General features: G+C 38.4%; 1 protein-coding gene across 2 annotated transcripts in view; it reads right to left on the reverse strand.

Annotated features, from left to right (window-relative positions):
- Positions 1-19,326, reverse strand: part of LOC5571216 — a 406,901-nt gene that overhangs the window by 274,730 nt on the left and 112,845 nt on the right. For both annotated transcript variants that reach the window (XM_021839914.1, XM_021839913.1), the window contains exon 2: positions 8,602-8,733. The gene's annotated coding sequence lies outside the window, so the exon portion shown is untranslated. The remainder of the gene's footprint in view (positions 1-8,601; positions 8,734-19,326) is intronic.

The following is a 19,326-nucleotide window of genomic DNA, read 5'->3' on the forward strand; positions in this document are numbered from 1 at the left end:
AAAAGTGGAAACTAAGTCCTGTTTTTTATTGAATGAAAGTTGAATTTGTGAAGCTAATAGTGAAACACAATCGCGAGTACCTCGACCTCTCCTAAATCCAAATTGAGAAGATGAAAAAATTTTATTATTCTCGGCCCACAATTCAAGACGATTCAAAATCATTCTTTCCAAAAGTTTACGCAAACAAGATAATAAACTAATAGGTCTCCTACTATCAGCTGATGACGGATCTCTACCAGGCTTTAGAATACTGATAACTTTGATTAAACGCCATTCATAAGGAATAATATTTTGAGTTAGGAAAGCATTATATATTGAAAGTAAATGGAGTTTTCCATCATCCGGTAAGTTTTTTAACACAATAAATTTAATATTATCAATACCTGGAGCAGTATTTTTAGTAATTGATAATGCTAAGTTAAACTCAGCTAATGAAAATGAACCACAAAGTTCAGGAAAATAATTTAGTGAACTATTTTTAAATTTAATGGAACGTGGGACAAAATCAGGACAAATTTTTGAAGCAAACTCATGTATCCATTTTTCCGAATATTCTAAAACATTAGGAATGGTGGGATCATAATTTCTTAGATTTCTGGCAACAGACCACAAGGTAGATAAAGAAGTTTCTCTATCTAAATTTTGAACAAAATTTTTCCAATAATTTCTCTTTTTGGATTTAGTTAGCCTTATGAATTGTGCCTCAGCTTTACGATATAGAAAGAAATGGTTTCTGAAGCCTGATCGACGAAATAATTTAAAAGCATCAGATTTAGTTTTCAAAGCAATGGAACATTCATTATCCCACCAAAAAGAAGGGCGATTTTTTCTAATAGAACATGACTTATTTTTTTTATTTTGAGATTTATGCAAACAATCAATCAATAATTTTGAAAAATTATTGTAATTTTCAATTGGAGATAACAATTCAACAATATTAATTAACGAAAGAGATACCAGATCAGAAAATTTTGTCCAATTTACATTTGTACAAAGGTCAGGAGCATTAAATTCATGGACAAAATTATCTTGGACAGGATTTTGAATTTCAATTAAAATTGGTAAATGATCACTACCATTAGGATCGTCAATAGTTTTCCAAGAAGATTTCATAGACAAGCTATTAGAGCATAAAGATAAGTCAATACACGAATGATGATTTGGTGGTACAACAATCCTAGTAAAAGATCCATCATTGAGGATATGTAAATTTAAGTCATCAATTAGTTCCATAATCAATGAACCTCTACCATCCGTTTTCTCACTACCCCAAGCAAAATTATGTGCATTGAAATCACCTAATATATAAAATGGGGGAGGAACTTCGTTCAATATACTTCTAATTTGCGATAAAGAAAAAGTGGTATTAGGAGGAATATAAAAGCAAATAACTGAAAACTCACACTTTTCTTTTTTAACAGAAATAGCAATATATTCAACTTGTGAATGTATTGACAAATCTAAATATTTAAATTCTATATTTTCACGAATTCCAATAAGAACTCCTCCATACGAAGAATCTCTATCTTTTCGAATAACATTGAATTTAGAAACATGGAAGAATTTTGATGACACTAACCAAGTTTCATTTAAACAAAACAAATCAATATTATAACTGCTTATCAAAACTTTTAAACTATCAATTTTTGGAATAATACTACGACAATTCCATTGTAAAATATTCATATCATTATTTTTTATTTGAGCCATTACGAAGAGAAAAATGAAGACAAAAGAGGGCCAAAAGAATTCAATTTATTTAAAAAGGAAGCCAAAATAGGTAAAAATATTTTAATTATTTTTTTCCAGAAATCACTCAATCCTAAAAATTCTACTATTTCTTCTAAAATGTTCAAAATTGAGTTATCAGTATCTACTTTAGCTTTGTTTTCCGATAAATTGTTTGAATTTTGATTTTTATTGTTAGATGTAGGATCAGTCTCTATTTTACGAAATCCTGGAATATTTTTAGGAGAAGTAGTATCATTCAAGGATGGAAAGTGCAAATCGAAAGAAGTAGATGGTTGAGGTTCAAATATTTGATTGTGGTTGTTAGAAGTTTTATTGTTTATTCTTTTCCTTTTGCTAGGAGGTTTGTACACATAATTACCAAAATTTTCATGGTCTACATTACCATCATCATCTGACAAAATTTCAAAAGTATTTGCAGAAGCAATGTTATCAGTGGATTTCGTTACTTCAGCATACGACAAGAGATTTTTATTTTTTATTTTTTGGTTGAATTTTGATTGATTTTCGATATAAACAGCACATTCTTTTAAAGAATTGTGTTCCTGTTTACAATAAATACATAAATTAGATTGATTCTTGCAAGTGGATGACGAATGAAATTCACCACATTTAGAACATTTTTGTTTGTTAGAGCAAAAATTCGAAGTGTGACCAAAAAGAAGGCATCGATCACAATGCATGAGCTTTGGATAATAAAGTCTCACGCGAAAAATAACATTATCAACATTAACGTAGTCTGGCAGTACAGATCCAGAAAACGTAATCTTGATACAATTAGAATGTACATACTTGGTATCATTCCCATCAATAAATAATTTTGATAAACGGACACAATCCAGTATCTCGACAGGAGAAATGGATTTGTTTCTAAAAAAACCTGAACCATGATTTCTAATGTCATCACAGTTCAATGATTCATCATATATTATTCCATTAATTTCGCATGAATCACAAGGTGCATACACGCGATAGGAATTAAAAAATAACTTGGATTCCAAGAGAGCATTTGCTTCATCTCGCGATCCAAAAACAATTCTCAACTTGTCCAATGAAATTTTTTTAATTTCCTTTACAGATTTATACTTTTTATAAATCTCAGAGGAAATCAGCAAAACATTAATGGGTTTCTCCTTTTTTCGAAAATATACGACAAAAGGCCCAGAAAAACTAGAAGGGTAAACTTTTACACGAAATGGTTTGGTCAAAGAAGAGGATTCAGCACAATCGGAATTTTCTTTAGGTCCCCCCTCATCCCCGTCAGTTTCCATAATGGAAACTTCACACAAATATAAATAACAATGTCAAATGAGAACTACAATAACAGGAAAAGAAATAAATAATAAAGGTAAAATTATACTCAAGGTTTTGCAACGAACGAAACTCCAATGACGATAAAAGTGACCGAAAACTTGAATTCCAAATACTTGATAGGCAGCTCTTGAATTATTCACACTGGGAAAATCCTCCAAGCAAATCGTCAAAATTGAAATTCAAAGCTTCGGAAAATTCGGATCTGAAATGGAAAAAAAATGACAAGCGAGGAAAAAAAAAAAAAAAACGGGTAATTATGAATATGAAGGAAAGGTTCTCGAATCTAGCCACGACAAGGAAAGACAAATTATTGGTTTTGTCGATGCTGCCAAGCTCGTGGTCTATTCAAGACGCCATTGATGAGTTCAAAACCAATAGAAATACAGCAAAAGAGGCAAAACAATTCAAAAATAACTGTCTTGCAACCAAAAATGCTAGGTCGAGTACTTCATTAACAGATGAGACAAAAGAAAAAATAATTCAATATTTTGAAGACGATGAAGTAAGTAGAGCTATGCCTGGCCAAAAAGATTATGTATCTGTAAAAAAAGATGGAAAGCGTCAAGCAATCCAAAAACGATTAATGATGACTACTTTGAAAGAAGCGTATACACGCTTCAAGAAAATTAACGAAAATATTAAGGTAGGTTTTTCCTCATTTGCAAGCCTTCGTCCAAGGCAATGCAAGCTTCTATCCAATTCAGGAACACATAATGTTTGTGTGTGCACAACACACGAAAATATTAACCTAATCTTACATAGTTTGAAAAGAATCAATTTATCAAAGGATATTAAAATGTTAACTGGTAGTCTTTTGTGTGAAAATACAACATCAAATTGCTATCTACGATCTTGTTCGGATTGTCCAGATTCTTCATCATTGGAAAATACTTTATTCGCTGAGTTTGAAGAAAATTATATTGATCAGTTATCATTTGAGCAATGGGTGACCACGGATAGGTGTGACCTAGAAACTATTGTAAAACCTGTAGATGAGTTTGTGTCATTTTTTTGCTTGAAATTAGAAAGTTTAATTCCTCACAACTTTATTAAAACAGAGCAATCCCGCTTTTTAAAAAATACGAAAAATACATTTCAAGATGGTGAATTTTTAGTCATTTGTGATTTTTCTGAAAACTATAGCTTTGTATTGCAAGATGAAGTGCAGTCCCATCACTGGAACGTACAACAAGCTACAATTCATCCATTCGTTATTTATTTCAATGGATGTACGCAAATTGAACATTTTAGTTTTATTGTAATTTCCGAAGATTTAAGACACGACTCAGTATCTGTAAATTTGTTTATTGCCAAAATGATTAATTTTTTACGCGTTGATAAGGATAAAGAAATCAGACAGATATATTTCATGTCTGATGGAGCAGCATTGCAGTACAAAAACCGTAAGAATTTTTCGAGCCTATGTCAATTTAAATCAAAGTACGGAATTGATGCAGAATGGCATTTCTTTGCTACGTCACATGGCAAAGGTCCTTGTGATGCTATTGAAGGAACCATAAAGCGCATGGCCACAAGAGCAAGTTTAGCCAAAGAACGTGAGCATCCAATTAAAACTGCAAAAGAACTATTTGATTGGGCGAATCGCAGAAAAGAAGAAGATTTAACAAAATTATCCTTTTGTTTTACTACTACTGAAGAGTACGAATTAACGGCATCAGAGCTCAGCGAGCAATATAATAACGCGAAAACGATCCAAGGAACCCAAAAATTTCACTGTTTCATTCCATTGTCAGAAAATAAAATTAAAGCAAAACTATACTCGAACTGTACTGATAATGATGCAAAAGTGTTCGATATTGTAAAATAATTGAATAACAATAAATAAATAAATAAGTATTAATAAAATGTTTTCATGATCTCATAACGCATACCCAAATCCAAAACTTTTAAAGTTTATATATAACATTTAGAAACTCATCGATCATACTCTAAAAAAAAATATCCTGGTAAAAAAAAATTATTTTCGTGTAATCTGTTAATTCATTTTAATTTATACATACATACATATACATATAATATTTATACATATACATAATATTTATACATATAATATACATAATACTAATGAATACATGAAAACGACTTGTTTAATTCACGCAAGGCCCTTAACAATAAAATCAGCAACAAACTGCGGTTCCCGTAATAATTTACACCGAAAAATTTTTTTTTTTCTACTAAATGTGAAAATTGTGACATGTTTGAAATGTCATAACTTTTTTGTTTATCATCACCAAATTTTTATGGTAGATAGCTAATATAATGGACCGTTTTCCCTCAAAAAATTACGTTGGTATTCCGATAGGGTTTTGAGATATTTGAGTTTTTTTTTACTGTGTGTATTTTTTTTGGAATCTTTATTTAGTTGTCTAACTTTGTTTCTTTAGTTGTCTAACAATCGAACGAACCGTTTTCTGTGCAGCTTTTTGAATATTTTTGAACCATTTTTACATACACCCTTTTGAAAAGTTGCAGTCGTGACTCAACTTGAAGATTTGATATCGGAAAATGACGATTTAGATGGAACTGGAAAACTGTGCAAAGTTTCAGCTCAATAGAAAAAAATGAATTAAAAAATTTACCAAATTTTGGTGCTGTTGCTTGTAATCACTCTATAATCCTTTAGAAAACTTCATTCATACAGTGATTACTTCAAAGATGAATTCTAAGTACTCAAAGTTTATAAAACCCCATCTAGGAACTCTTCAAGGGAATCATTTTGATATTTCTCTCGTATTCCCCGGATTGGGTGCGTGGATCAGGAATCACCAAAAAGATTGGCCACATTTGTTGAGTTACTCTTCATTTATTGACAAGTTCTCTTGAATTCATGAAGATCGAGACGTTGCACAATAAGTTTTTGACATAAGAATTATACGTCCTCGTAGGAAACCTTGCGCAACCGGCGCGGTGTTCCGGGATGGACAAGTAACTATTTGACATGTTCAAATGATCACAATAAATCATTTTCACGCGTTCTACATTGAAACGACGGTGTTGTTATTGAAATAATAATCACATTTCACAAAATTGGCACCGCTTTGACATCAGTACAACTCGGAATATCTCCGTCATGGTTCCGATTTCTACATTGTTCATTTATGGCAAATTACTTTTTGAAGGTGGTTTGAAAACATCGAATGAAAATTGATGAAATGGCAGCTGTTTGAAAATGCCTTGTCGGGGACGTAAAGGTTAACTGGCGTCACCATAAACTAACAATACACTGGAGCAACCCACTTTCCATGGATTTTGCAGTCTAAGGCAGAGACTTCGTTAAATATTCCTTCAGAAATTTATTAGAAATAACTTCCTTATTGATTTTAAGTATTGTTTCAGGAGCGGTGGTGCTAGAAATGAAATATTACTAAGACGTCGATGTTCTAGTTCTTGAAGAAATAACATTTCACATAGTTGAGTTTTCAATTGAGAGGTATTCATAACTGAGGTAGGGATTCACAGAAAGTCAGTTTCCCACATGCCCATTTCTGACGAATGACCTGTTTCTCTGGAAAGTGGTGTAGTTTAAAAATGACCAATAATAGTTGACCTTTTCGATACAAAATTATCAAATTCGGAACACCAATTGTAGTGCACTAAAATTACATCTTGTGGAATTCAAGTAACTCAAAGCTAATGCGGAATAAAGTTCATAGTAAACCAAGCACGTTTAATTTATTTATCAGCAAAAAACACAATTCTGCAAAATTTACTAGTAAATTAACTAGTAAATTTACTATTTAATAGTGATAATAATTAAGTGCATGACTAAATGTTTTAAATACTTCAAATTAAAGAATATATCAGATCTCTTTTTACAAACAGTATTGAATTAGTTAAAAAACCATCAGAGTTGATATATTGTATTCCCTGTAAGATTACTGGACTCTATTTTGAAAAAGGGAAAAGACAAACAAACGTTTGATGATTGAAAGGTGGGAGCAGCATTAAGTTGAATACTCGAATGACACAAATAATGCACAAGTACCATGCCCACACAGTTACGGATCACCCACAGTGACGGATCATTTTGGCGTTCAACATCGGATAACTCGCTCAAAGCATAAACGTTGACGTAAAACATATTTTTCCCATGTTATACTATTTGTCTTCTACCATTTGTAATGTTAAGCACAACATTCAACTGCTAAATAAAGGTGTTTTTGACAAATGTTTAGTTGGTACCACACAGCTATCATTATATGGTCGTTTTCTGTAAGAAGTGCCGTCAGCATTCATAAGCTCCCACAGGTGGTAAAATTCAAATGTTATAGCATGCTTTATGCTCGTTCGCTTCGTTTTAGTATGAATTCATCTTTGAAAAACATTTTACTTGAATTTTTATTCAAAATACCGAATATTAGCACTTCTAACTAGTGATCCATAATATGGACCAGGAAATGATTGTTTACCACGGTTATGGATCACTTCCAAAGAATGTAGATTTCTGCTATTTTATGCATTGGATTCGACATTTTTAGACAACAGCACTAATTATAAAACTAATAAAACATCAAGGTCTGTAAATTTCATATTTTAGCAGACAAAAATGGGTGGAAAACTTGGTGTGGAGCGGAAACAGTTCATGTCTCAGTTACTACAATGCAGTATCACAATAAAAAGGGCATTTTACCCTTGTTTTCAGCTCTAACACTGCTATTTTTTGCAGTTATATATGAAACATTGTTAACTTGCGCCATACCATGCAATACAGATGCATTGAGTTGAAAATCTCTTGATTTTGCGCACTGATCCGTAATATGTCACAATTTGATCCATAATATGAAAATTGATCCATAATATGGTTTTCAGGAACCGACACAATTTTTAATTTTTATGCAATCCTATGTGAATATTACACCCAAAACAGTTTACTAATCGAAGTTCCAATTTGAAACGATTCGATTCGTGCTTTTAAATTACAATTTTACGTTTTCCATGTCGTTTTATTGAATTTTATAGGTTGGACTCCACACTATTTGATCCATAACTGTGGGGTCATGGTAGAATGTTATGATTTTCACGGTAGTGTTAAGTGAGAGTAACAGCAAAACAATCTGTTCTCAAGTTGAGAGAAGTAAAGATTGTCATTGAACTACTAGAAAATTTAAATACAATAGACGAGTATAGCGTGATAAATCGAAAAGCTACTGAATGTGCAATACATAGAAGGATGACAAACTAAAATACGGAAACTATTGAAAAATCTCTGTTTTAACACTTCGTAAATATCTTTGATTATCTTACGTCAACTACCTTAGTCATACACAAAACCAAGACGAAGGACAAAACAATTTATGCAATGGAAAAAAGTCCTCTGGTAATATTATTGACCGAGGCAAACTGATGCGTCTAGGGTAAAATCAGGAAATTTCTTTGTTAAAGTGTAGTATATATTATTCCCTCCTGTTCCACACTCCAGAACGCGTCTGATTTCTCTTTCACCCGTAATCAAACAACGCAATGTGACGTAATGGATTTGGGAACCTAAGTGTTCCATAGCCCTATATCGGCACTCACCTGCAGTGCAAGAAATCACGTGCCACTGCTGCTGCTGTGATGAATTCTCATCGACACATCTCACTGCGGGATTGGACGACCCCGATATGCTGTGTGAAGTCTCGCGTGATAAGGAACCGACCCTCAGTGATGCTGCAATGGAAGAACGGAAAGCAAAAATATATGTTTCTATTAAAGCACACATACGTAATATATGATCGGTTATGTAAGATATTGCACCAATTGTGTCGAGCCCCATGGGGAAAAGTGGAGTTTTTCTTTCTCCAACCAGAGTAGGGCCAGATGAGAGTTTGATTATCAGTTGCTGTGAGATGTTTGCATGCTAGCTACCTTACATAGGCTAAACATACAACGCTTGACTGCTTGCTTGCCATCGTGGACGGTTAGTTCGAAGGCCTGTTACAGATGTAGCAGCCTCTGTAATAGTCACGTGCCACAAATCACACAGTCGGTAGGTATATGGGAAAATAAACGCCGGAGAGCAACGTGAAGCCACCACAATGGAATGAAACTGAAAGCTACATCTCCGATGTTCTCGCATTGAGTGCATGGGTGGATGGTGGCGGCAGGAAAGGGTGTGCTTGATAAATGGTAGAAGGTGGCTAAATGAAACTGAGAATAAGTGAAAAATTATGCGGAAAATGGCTGTTGATTATGCTAGTTGATGTAAAAGCATGAAGCACAACGTAATTGTAATTAGTTCAGCTGCAATATGCGGAGTACGCAGAGCTTAGTTGAAGATATCAGGGTTGGAATACAAATCGATCCAAGAAGTTTTCAGAAGGGAAAGATTGTGTAGTACTTGAATTGTCAGTGGAAAATCATTCTACATCTAAAATTTATCAAATTGGCATGAGTATGAGCCGAGTGGTTATAGTCCGCTGAAGGTGTCTGAGTTCGATTCGCGGTCGATTCAGGATCCTTTCGTAATGGAAATTTCCTTGACTTCCCTGGGCATAGGGTATCGTCGTACTTGTCACACGATATACTACTGCGAAAATTGTAACTTTGGCAAAGAAAGCTCTCAGTTAATAACTGTGGAAGTGCTCATTGTATAAGTACTGGCGCTCTTATCATTGTAACAAAAATTAACAACGCCGGATGCGTCCGATTGCAGGTCCATTTGAGGTTGTGAAGTAAATGTTGACGTGTAACTTGCTTTAAAGAAACCGTTTAGATTTAATGACTAGAGGGCTTAGTCTCAATGTGCACAAATGTTGATACATTATTAGGGTATATCTTAATTTTTTATGGAATTACTGCGAATATCCTTGTAATAATTTCAAAATAAATAAAAGGGATACTAAAAGGAACATCTAATTACACCTGAATGTTTAAAAAACATCGTTTTAAACTTTTATCAACACTTTATTTTGTGAAACTAGTAGTTATTTTGTTTTGCTTTAATCTTAAAATCGTGGTGTGATATTTATACTGGCATGTTCCAAAATAAAACTTTTATTTGGGAAATATTTTTGTCGATGGTCAAGACGCAACCACCTTTATCAACATTTAAATCAACACTCATACCCTCAGCTCTTTATTTAAGTAGGTTTGTATTACTCTTCAATAAGCATAAATATGATTGGCTATAGCGGGCAATAGCGGGTGACTTCAATGCCTGGGCCGTGGAATGGGGAAGCCGTAACACGAACCAGCGAGGTCAAATCCTGCTAGAGGCACTGGCCGTGCTAGATGTCGATCTGGCTAATATTGGTGCCAAAAGTACCTTCAGCCGTAACGGAGCGGAGTCGATTATCGACGTTACTTTTTGTAGTCCTGGCCTAACGAGTAGCTCGAACTGGAGGGTAGACGATGGCTACACTCACAGCGACCACCTGGCGGTTCGCTACAGTATCGACTACAACAACAGCAGGCAGCGGGTTGAGGAAGCGGCTAGGTCAAGGCCAAGCCCTCGTAGGTGGAAGACATCGTACTTCAATGATGAAGTACTTAGGGAGGCGCTCCGCCGTGAGCGTAACCTACTCGGCCTAAGCGGGGACGAACTGGTAGCGGTGCTTACGCGTGCATGCGATGCGACCATGCCTAGAAAAGTCCACCCTAGGAATGGGAGACCACCGACATACTGGTGGACTCAAGCTATTGCGAACCTGCGCCGTGCCTGCCTACGGGCCAGGAGACGGATGCAGCGAGCACGTACCGAGCAGGAGCGTGAAGAACGACGGGCGGTGTTCACCGCTGCCAAAGTCGCGCTGAAGTCTGAGATAAGGGCAAGCAAAAAGGCCTGCTTCGAGGGACTCTGTCAGAGTGCCAACGCGAACCCGTGGGGTGATGCCTACAGGATCGTAATGGCGAAGACAAGAGGTGCAATTGCTCCTACGGAGCAGTCTCCACAGATGCTGGAGGGGATCATCGAGGGGCTCTTCCCGCGCCACAACCCTAGCCCATGGCCTCCTTTTGTAGGACAGCCGGGGATTGGGGCTGGTGATGAGGATAGAGTAACTGATGAGGAACTTGTAGGGATTGCAAAATCCCTAAGCATGGAGAAGGCACCAGGTCCGGACGGAGTTCCAAACCTGGCCCTCAAAGTCGCAATCTTGGAGGCTCCCGGTATGTTCAGATCTGCTATGCAGATATGCCTGGACGAGGGAGTATTTCCAGATGCGTGGAAGAGGCAGAGCCTGGTACTATTGCCAAAGGCGGGGAAACCACCCGGTGACCCGTCGGCGTATAGACCAATTTGCTTGATTGACACGGTGGGGAAAGTGCTCGAGAAGATCATCCTCAACAGACTGTCGAGGTACACCGAGGGTGTAAATGGTCTCTCAGGCAACCAGTTCGGCTTCCGGAAAGGGAGGTCCACTGTAGACGCTATTCTGGCGGTTAAGAAAACCGCTGAGATAGCACTCCAGCGTAAGAGGAGGGGTATTCGCTACTGCGCAGTAGTGACTCTGGATGTAAGGAATGCATTTAATAGTGCCAGTTGGGCGGCTATTGCTGATGCGCTCCTGCGTCTGGGGATACCCGAGTACCTGTACAAGATTCTCGGAAGTTACTTCCAGAATCGGGTATTAGTCTATGACACAGAGGTGGGTCGGAAGTGCTTTCACATAACCTCAGGAGTCCCGCAAGGTTCCATCCTGGGTCCGGTGTTATGGAATGTCATGTACGACGAGGTGTTGAGATTAAAATTCCCGGCGGGTGTGGTCATCGGTGGCTTTGCCGACGATATTACGCTGGAGGTCTACGGTGAATCGATCGAAGAAGTGGAATTGACTGTAGCCCACTCGATCGCAATTGTGGAGGAGTGGATGAGCTCCAGGAAACTGGAATTGGCTCACCACAAAACGGAGGCTGTTGTTGTCAACAACCGAAAGTCGGCGCAGCAAGCGGTGATCAGTGTAGGCGACTGCACAATCACTTCGAAGCGCTCCGTCAAACACTTGGGGGTGATGATCGACGACAAGCTTACCTTCGGTAGCCATGTCGATTATGCCTGCAAGAGAGCCTCCACAGCTATTGTGGCACTGTCCCGGATGATGTCCAATAGCTCTGCGGTGTACGCCAGCAAGCGTAAGCTTCTGGCCAGTGTCGCCTCGTCCATACTGAGGTATGGTGGCCCGGCTTGGGGCACGGCTTTGAGTACCGATAGCTACCGTAGCAAGCTAGAGAGTACTTATAGGCTAATGTGCCTGAGGGTTGCGAGCGCGTACCGTACCGTGTCACACGATGCACTTTGTGTCATCACCGGTATGATGCCTATTGGTATCCTTATCATGGAAGACATAGAGTGCTTCGAAATGCGCGGCACTAGAGGCATACGCAGGACTGCCAGACTGGCCTCCATGGTCAAATGGCAGCGTGCGTGGGACAGTTCCACCAAGGGAGTGTGGACTCACAGGTTGATTCCGAGGTTAGATATCTGGGTCAATAGGCGCCATGGGGAACTAACATTCCACCTAACACAGGTCCTTTCGGGTCATGGATGCTTTAGACAATATCTACACCGTTTCGGTCATGCGGGTTCTCCCGAATGTCCAGTTTGTGCAGGTTTAGAGGAAACGGCGGTCCCTCGTGCGTTAAAATACACTCAAATAAAGATTTAAAAAAAAAAAAAAAAAAAAAAAAAAAAAGGAAACGGCGGAACACGTTTTGTTCGTGTGCCCGCGTTTCCGCACAATGCGTGACCGCATGTTTGCCACATGCGGTCGGGACACGACTCCGGACAATTTGGTCCAGAGGATGTGTGCAGACGAGTTTGGCTGGAATGCCGTTTCATCGGCTATCACCCACATCGTCTCGGAACTCCAAAGGAGGTGGCGTGTGGACTCGAGGAGTGACTAGTGCAGACGCTAATCAACAGGTGGTCCAAGGGTTCGCAGTCGGCTACGTAGGTCATACCGGTGCCCTACGGTCGAAATCGACCCTTACAGCGATTAAGTGGCCGCGGGGAGAACATCCTGGTAGCGCTGCTGTCGTGGCGCCGGCCTACTGGGTGGGTACGAGCCTCTGGTTGTTCGGGGCAGGTGGAGGCCCCTTCGTCAGCAATCCCAGCTGGTGCTAGCTGATAGGGCCTGAGCCTTCAGTAGGTCAAATTGCGAAGCCCGCAGTATCAGTTCTTGATACCTGCGGTGCAGCTGGGCGCGGGCTTAGTGGTCGACCCTGCCCGCCTTCAGCGGACAACGGGAGGCGAGGACCACCCGGGAAGCTGGCAATGCGCCAGCATGCTACCTTGTTGGGCCCTCCTAAGCGTATCATCGATGTTCGTTGCTGCATGGCTACGCAGCTAACCTGGAGGATGCGATGTGCAATAGCCCCTCTCCGAAGCAATGCCTTCTTGGTGGTCCCGGAGAGACGAAGGGTTTGGCGGCAATGGAAATGGTTTAGTGGGTCGGGGGTGTAGTCCTGTTTACTGCTTGTACGTAGTAAATGGTCCCCAACCCCACACTCCCGGACCTGGGTCCGGAGTCTGTTGAGCAGATTATCCCCCCATTGCTTAGAAGGAAAAAAAAAAAAATATATGATTGGCTTCAAGTGAGGTTAATTTCTTCACCCGACATATGATTCAAAACCAATTTCATTTTCACCTGTTTCGCAAAACAATTTTCTTCCTCAACCTCAATGTTTAGCTAAACCTCATCGAAGGCACGTAGTATACCTGTAAATTGAATTAGTTCTAGCCTCGATCTACCAGCCGCCTGGTGCAGCAGCTGTGCTTTCAGTCGTCCCATTTTCAACAGTTTATGATATTTCCCACACCATGATCAGCGCATCAAAACACGAACCCGACGAAGAGCACCTCTCGTAAGTTTCGGGGAGCTATAAGACGGACTCGACACCGGTTGGCATGGTCCAATGCACGCCAACAGCTGGAGTTGCAATAGGGGAAGATGGTTCAGAATGTCAACTTAATCTCAAAGAAATTAGTCCGGCCAACTGCGATTCTTTCGAGTTACGAAGTTTGTCAATTTACGCATTTTTTATCTTCTATCTTCTATCTTCTATCTTCTATCTTCTATCTTCTATCTTCTATCTTCTATCTTCTATCTTCTATCTTCTATCTTCTATCTTCTATCTTCTATCTTCTATCTTCTATCTTCTATCTTCTATCTTCTATCTTCTATCTTCTATCTTCTATCTTCTATCTTCTATCTTCTATCTTCTATCTTCTATCTTCTATCTTCTATCTTCTATCTTCTATCTTCTATCTTCTATCTTCTATCTTCTATCTTCTATCTTCTATCTCATCTTCTATCTTCTATCTTCTATCTTCTATCTTCTATCTTCCATCTTCTATCTTCTATCTTCTATCTTCTATCTTCTATCTTCTATCTTCTATCTTCTATCTTCTATCTTCTATCTTCTATCTTCTATCTTCTATCTTCTATCTTCTATCTTCTATCTTCTATCTTCTATCTTCTATCTTCTATCTTCTATCTTCTATCTTCTATCTTCTATCTTCTATCTTCTATCTCTATCTTCTATCTTCTATCTTCTATCTTCTATCTTCTATCTTCTATCTTCTATCTTCTATCTTCTATCTTCTATCTTCTATCTTCTATCTTCTATCTTCTATCTTCTATCTTCTATCTTCTATCTTCTATCTTCTATCTTCTATCTTCTATCTTCTATCTTCTATCTTCTATCTATCTATCTATCTAAACTGGACCATTACACCCCACGAGTGCATTTTAAACCACTTTACCCTTCCCTCGAGTACGCGAGCATTAAACCTTGATGCGCGAAGAAACCCGGACCAGACCAGGCAACCGACGGAGCCTCCACGCGATGATTTGTGTGACTCTTCACACTTAAAAGTATCATCTTTCGTGGTCCAATTTCCTCGGCACGGCATCGGTAGGTTAACCTGGATTCCTTCTCTTTGGCTCGGAACCGACTCTGACGTATCTCCATCAGCTGGACACTATTTGCGGAAGAACCGTTCGTTGGATGGTCGCTTCATTCGCGCTGCACAGATCGTAATCGCTAAATATGGGTTAGTAGTGAGTTTGCGGTCGCAGCTGTGGATGGCGGTTCATGCTTTGAGTTGCCCATCCAGGAGAGGGGACGTCCATTAACTGGGTATGGGTTTATTAGGAGATCTAGCTTGATGTCCGGATTTACTCAGATTTGTGCGTTGGAAATGCCTTACGTTATTAGTGGACGGCCAAACAAATGTCAGTACTGGGATGATATTTATAGTTTCAAACGGAGAGGCGTTGCTTCATGAAATCGAGATTAGGGATCGAAAGTGAAGTTGATTTGATCTGACAGCTGAATTTTTTTCTCATATTTAGAGAGCATTCGGATTCGATTTCAGACCCTTTCACAGATTTATAGCGGTTGTGACAGTTTCGGAATAACGTTGCAAGAGTATCTGACTTGGACTGTGGATGGCTCATCTGTTCAGGATTGGTTTTAAATGAAGCTGGATTGGAAGCACATGGTTGGCTTGCGACGTTGCTACCTTCATGACTGGATAAACTAACCTCTGGAGCACGAGACACATCTGAAAGCTATGTGTCCAAACGAATGTGATAAATCAGCTGGAATTGACAGCCACGTTGATGGCCAAATACATTTCACGGTTTGGAATCGAGAAATTTCAGCGAAAATACTTCCACCGAGATCTGTCAAACGCTTGTAAAAAATGCATTCCAATCTCACATTTCAATCCAACCCAAGCCAGAAGTGTGGCCAATCAAAAAAAGGGCCCGTTCCGAACGTGTGCACAAGTAAGTACCAAATCGACTTTGTTTCGGTTCGACACCTGGACAATGATGTCGATAACTGCGAGTGCATTTTCCGGATCATTCGCCAAGAGTCCACCAAGCGTAGAAAGTGCCATAAATCTAGCCTTTCTTTCTACGGAAGGCGTTCCGCCCTTTGGATGGAGTATGCTCTAGAGGGAGAGACCACCCACCACCAACTGCGGCTGCCAACCGTGTTACAACACTCGAAAAGTACAGAGGGCATGCATTGGTCTTTTAGGTATACCATGGTGTCTTGTTAGTTGCTTGTTTGCAACGCATATCCCACATCGGGTGTAAGTTATGTTCGGTATGTTTTCTCTTTCAGCGTTTTTTTGTTCATTTTCATTTTTCGCGTCGTTGGCTGGGCGGTTTGTTGGGTCTTGTCCTATCGGGGCGGAAAATCTTTGTAGAGCACATTGGTGTATGCGGCCGTTGTGCAAGGTTAGTTTGGCATGAGTAAAAAAGCAGGAGAAATGAACAAAAAGCCACTTACAGTGACCAAAGGATGAATAAACTATGCAGAACCATAAAGTTGTGATATGTGTAAACGAGGTAGGTTTGTTGAGCTATTCGTTTTGCACTGATTAGTAAAATCATAAAGTTTAAACTATACCAAAACCATGGAAGGAATTAATAATTGCTTAAGTCCATTCTCAGTCAAGTTCTTTTTGTCAAGTTCTTGTTTCACAAACTGTTGTGCTATGTATTAAATAGATATTACTGGAAATAAAAATCAAGGCGGTGCTTCATCGCCGTCATATCATCAGAGCAGCACTTTGGCCACCTCGGGCATAGAGTATCTTCGTACCTACCACACGATATACACAAGCAAAAATGATCAATTGGCCATGAAAGCTCTCAGTTAATTACTGTGAAAGTGTTCACAACAACACTAAGCTGAGTAACAGCATAACCTCATGGAGAAAGATAGTTAAAAATGAATAATAATAATAATGCTTTCGGTTTGTGTGACAAGAATAAAAAAAATACAGTATCGACTCATGAGATCCAAACTCCCAAGTAAATTTCAACGATCCTTCAAAAGTACCACTTTGTGGTCACGAAACCGCTCCAGTAAATACAAATCCAAATAAAATCACCGATTTTATTGGCTATCCATTACATAAAAATTGCCTCATTGTCAACAGCATTCGAAAGCACTCAACTTAATCCACACACACCCTCCCCACACACAATGTCACATAATTGTTGTGTAAGAGAGTTGATCAAACTCGAAAGAGACAAACAAAACCCACTCTCCATTTATCACGACATGATACCTTCAGTCGGCTGCCGGCAAATTACTACCGTTGGCAGTATTATTATCTGCGCTGTAACAGTCGGAGAACAGCCCAACAACGCATGGAACGCACACTTAAATGCAAATGAGATGCACTTTCAATTTAAAATCGATCTTTTTTTCGCCGTCAGGCAAGTTTGATCCATTGAATTCTTTGAAGTCAATTTTGTCGACGTGTTGTGCCATGATTTGGCACTGAGAATCGTTTCGCCGACGCACGCAGGAGTGATTTGAGTAAATCATGGTCAGGCATGATAATACTCCTCAACATCATCAGAATTCGGTGACATACTGTATTATTGCTCTAGGGGAAATTTGAATACCTCTAGAATTTTTTTTTCCAACCCTACACAACTTGAGGAAATTGGAATTGATTATGTGAGAGAATTCTGAAAATCTGAACTATCGCTGAGATAAAGCCAATTTAGATGTTTTTGATCCCGGGGATCCGTGTAGCTTTTTTGACCCCGGGGCTTTGAGTGATAGTGATCCCCAGAAAACCAAAAGTCGCATCAAAGTTCACGCAATAACTCGTTTATTCATACAAATTACATCAAACCCGCAAAAACACGTCCCGTACACTCGTACAAAGTAAATCAAATCAATCCTTAGCAGCTGTCAAATCAACATTTGTTATCATAAGTTAAGTCGCATAAGATCACAGGTTAGTTCGGTAGAAAATTTATACACCTGCATTGTATGCTGTTTTTCATCACATAATATATGCACGTATATCGCCTCTTCTTTTGTACGTAGGAGGCCTTTTCGCGACATCTTATAAGTGAAATGTTGCATGTGCAAAGCCTCAGGTGATTTCGTTATACGTACATTTTGGTAGTCTGGGTCTTTCTATGCCTTAATTTTGATCAAATTTGGCCATCCGTTAGATTATCTCTAGAAGTACTCATTTTTAAGTTATATCATGTTTAATGCAATTTTTTTTAGATTATAATTAAATATGCCATATATTAATAATCGCGATTATCCATCAAGAACAATGAGTCAGTAGAGGGAAATATATTCTTCTTCTTGGCATTACGTCCTCACTGGGACAGAGCCTGCTTCTCAGCTTAGTGTTCACAGCACTTCCATAGTTATTAACCGATAGCTTTCTTTGCCTGTTGCCACGATGATACTCTATGCCCAAGAAAGTCAAGGAAATTTCCATTGCGAAAAGATCCTGGACCGACCGGGAATCGAACCCAGACACCTTCAGTATGGCTTTGCTTTGTAGCCGCAGACTTTAACCACTCGGCTTAGGGAGGCCCTAATGGCTAATCTAATGGCTGGATCAGCCGAATTGCCCCAGGAACAATTCCAGCACAACCTCATCGCTCGAAACAGTTTACAAGACTGATTTCCCGACCAGACGGAAGAAACAAGATTATAACAAAATGCGTTCCCCTGATATGATTTTTTATATCACCAGTTGTTATAAAACATGTATTGTTTGTAGTTAAAATAACAAAAAATCTAACAAAATTTGCACCAAAATAAACTTATATATAACAAACCCTGTTACAATCATATCATAATTATTCCAGAATGTGTTGCAAAGATGTTACAAAATAACAAAATTATGGCAAACTATGTTACTGTTTAGGACATCGGATGTTATTTGCAACAAATTTATAAATGCGATGTCAAAAATATAACAAATGTTGTTTTAAATGTATTACTAAAAATATGACAAGTTGAGAACAAAGCCATCTTGATAACAAAATTATATAAATTTCTGATATTGTATACTACTGCTGTGTGTTATAATCTTGTTATGTGGTTCTGGTCGGGGTGTCATTCGTCTCTTCTTGTTTGATTAGTTTTTCATTGTTACTGGTATATGCCCAGCTGATTATTTGATATCTTCATTAGTACCCCGACTTGCTGAAACTATCAAAATTATATTAACTTGATATGTTATTTAGTTATGATCAGTTTTGTAACACCGGTTGTTATAAATTAGATGCAGGATGTTGTTAAAATAACTATTATTTTGTACTTCAGCTTATCAAAATTGTAACATATTTTGTCACTAAAACCGCAATCAGTAAAACCCAGTTAGGGTAAAAATTATGTATTTTTACTCATTTTTGTTTAATTGTTACAAGTGTGTAAGTGTATTTTTAGAAAATGACGCAAATGAAATAAAAAAAATTTTATAATCAAACCGAGGCATGAGGCAATACTACCGGAATAAACCTGACGCCCCTA

This window comes from Aedes aegypti, chromosome 2 (genome assembly GCF_002204515.2).
Source record: "Aedes aegypti strain LVP_AGWG chromosome 2, AaegL5.0 Primary Assembly, whole genome shotgun sequence".
NCBI classification, from domain to species: Eukaryota; Metazoa; Arthropoda; class Insecta; order Diptera; family Culicidae; genus Aedes; species Aedes aegypti.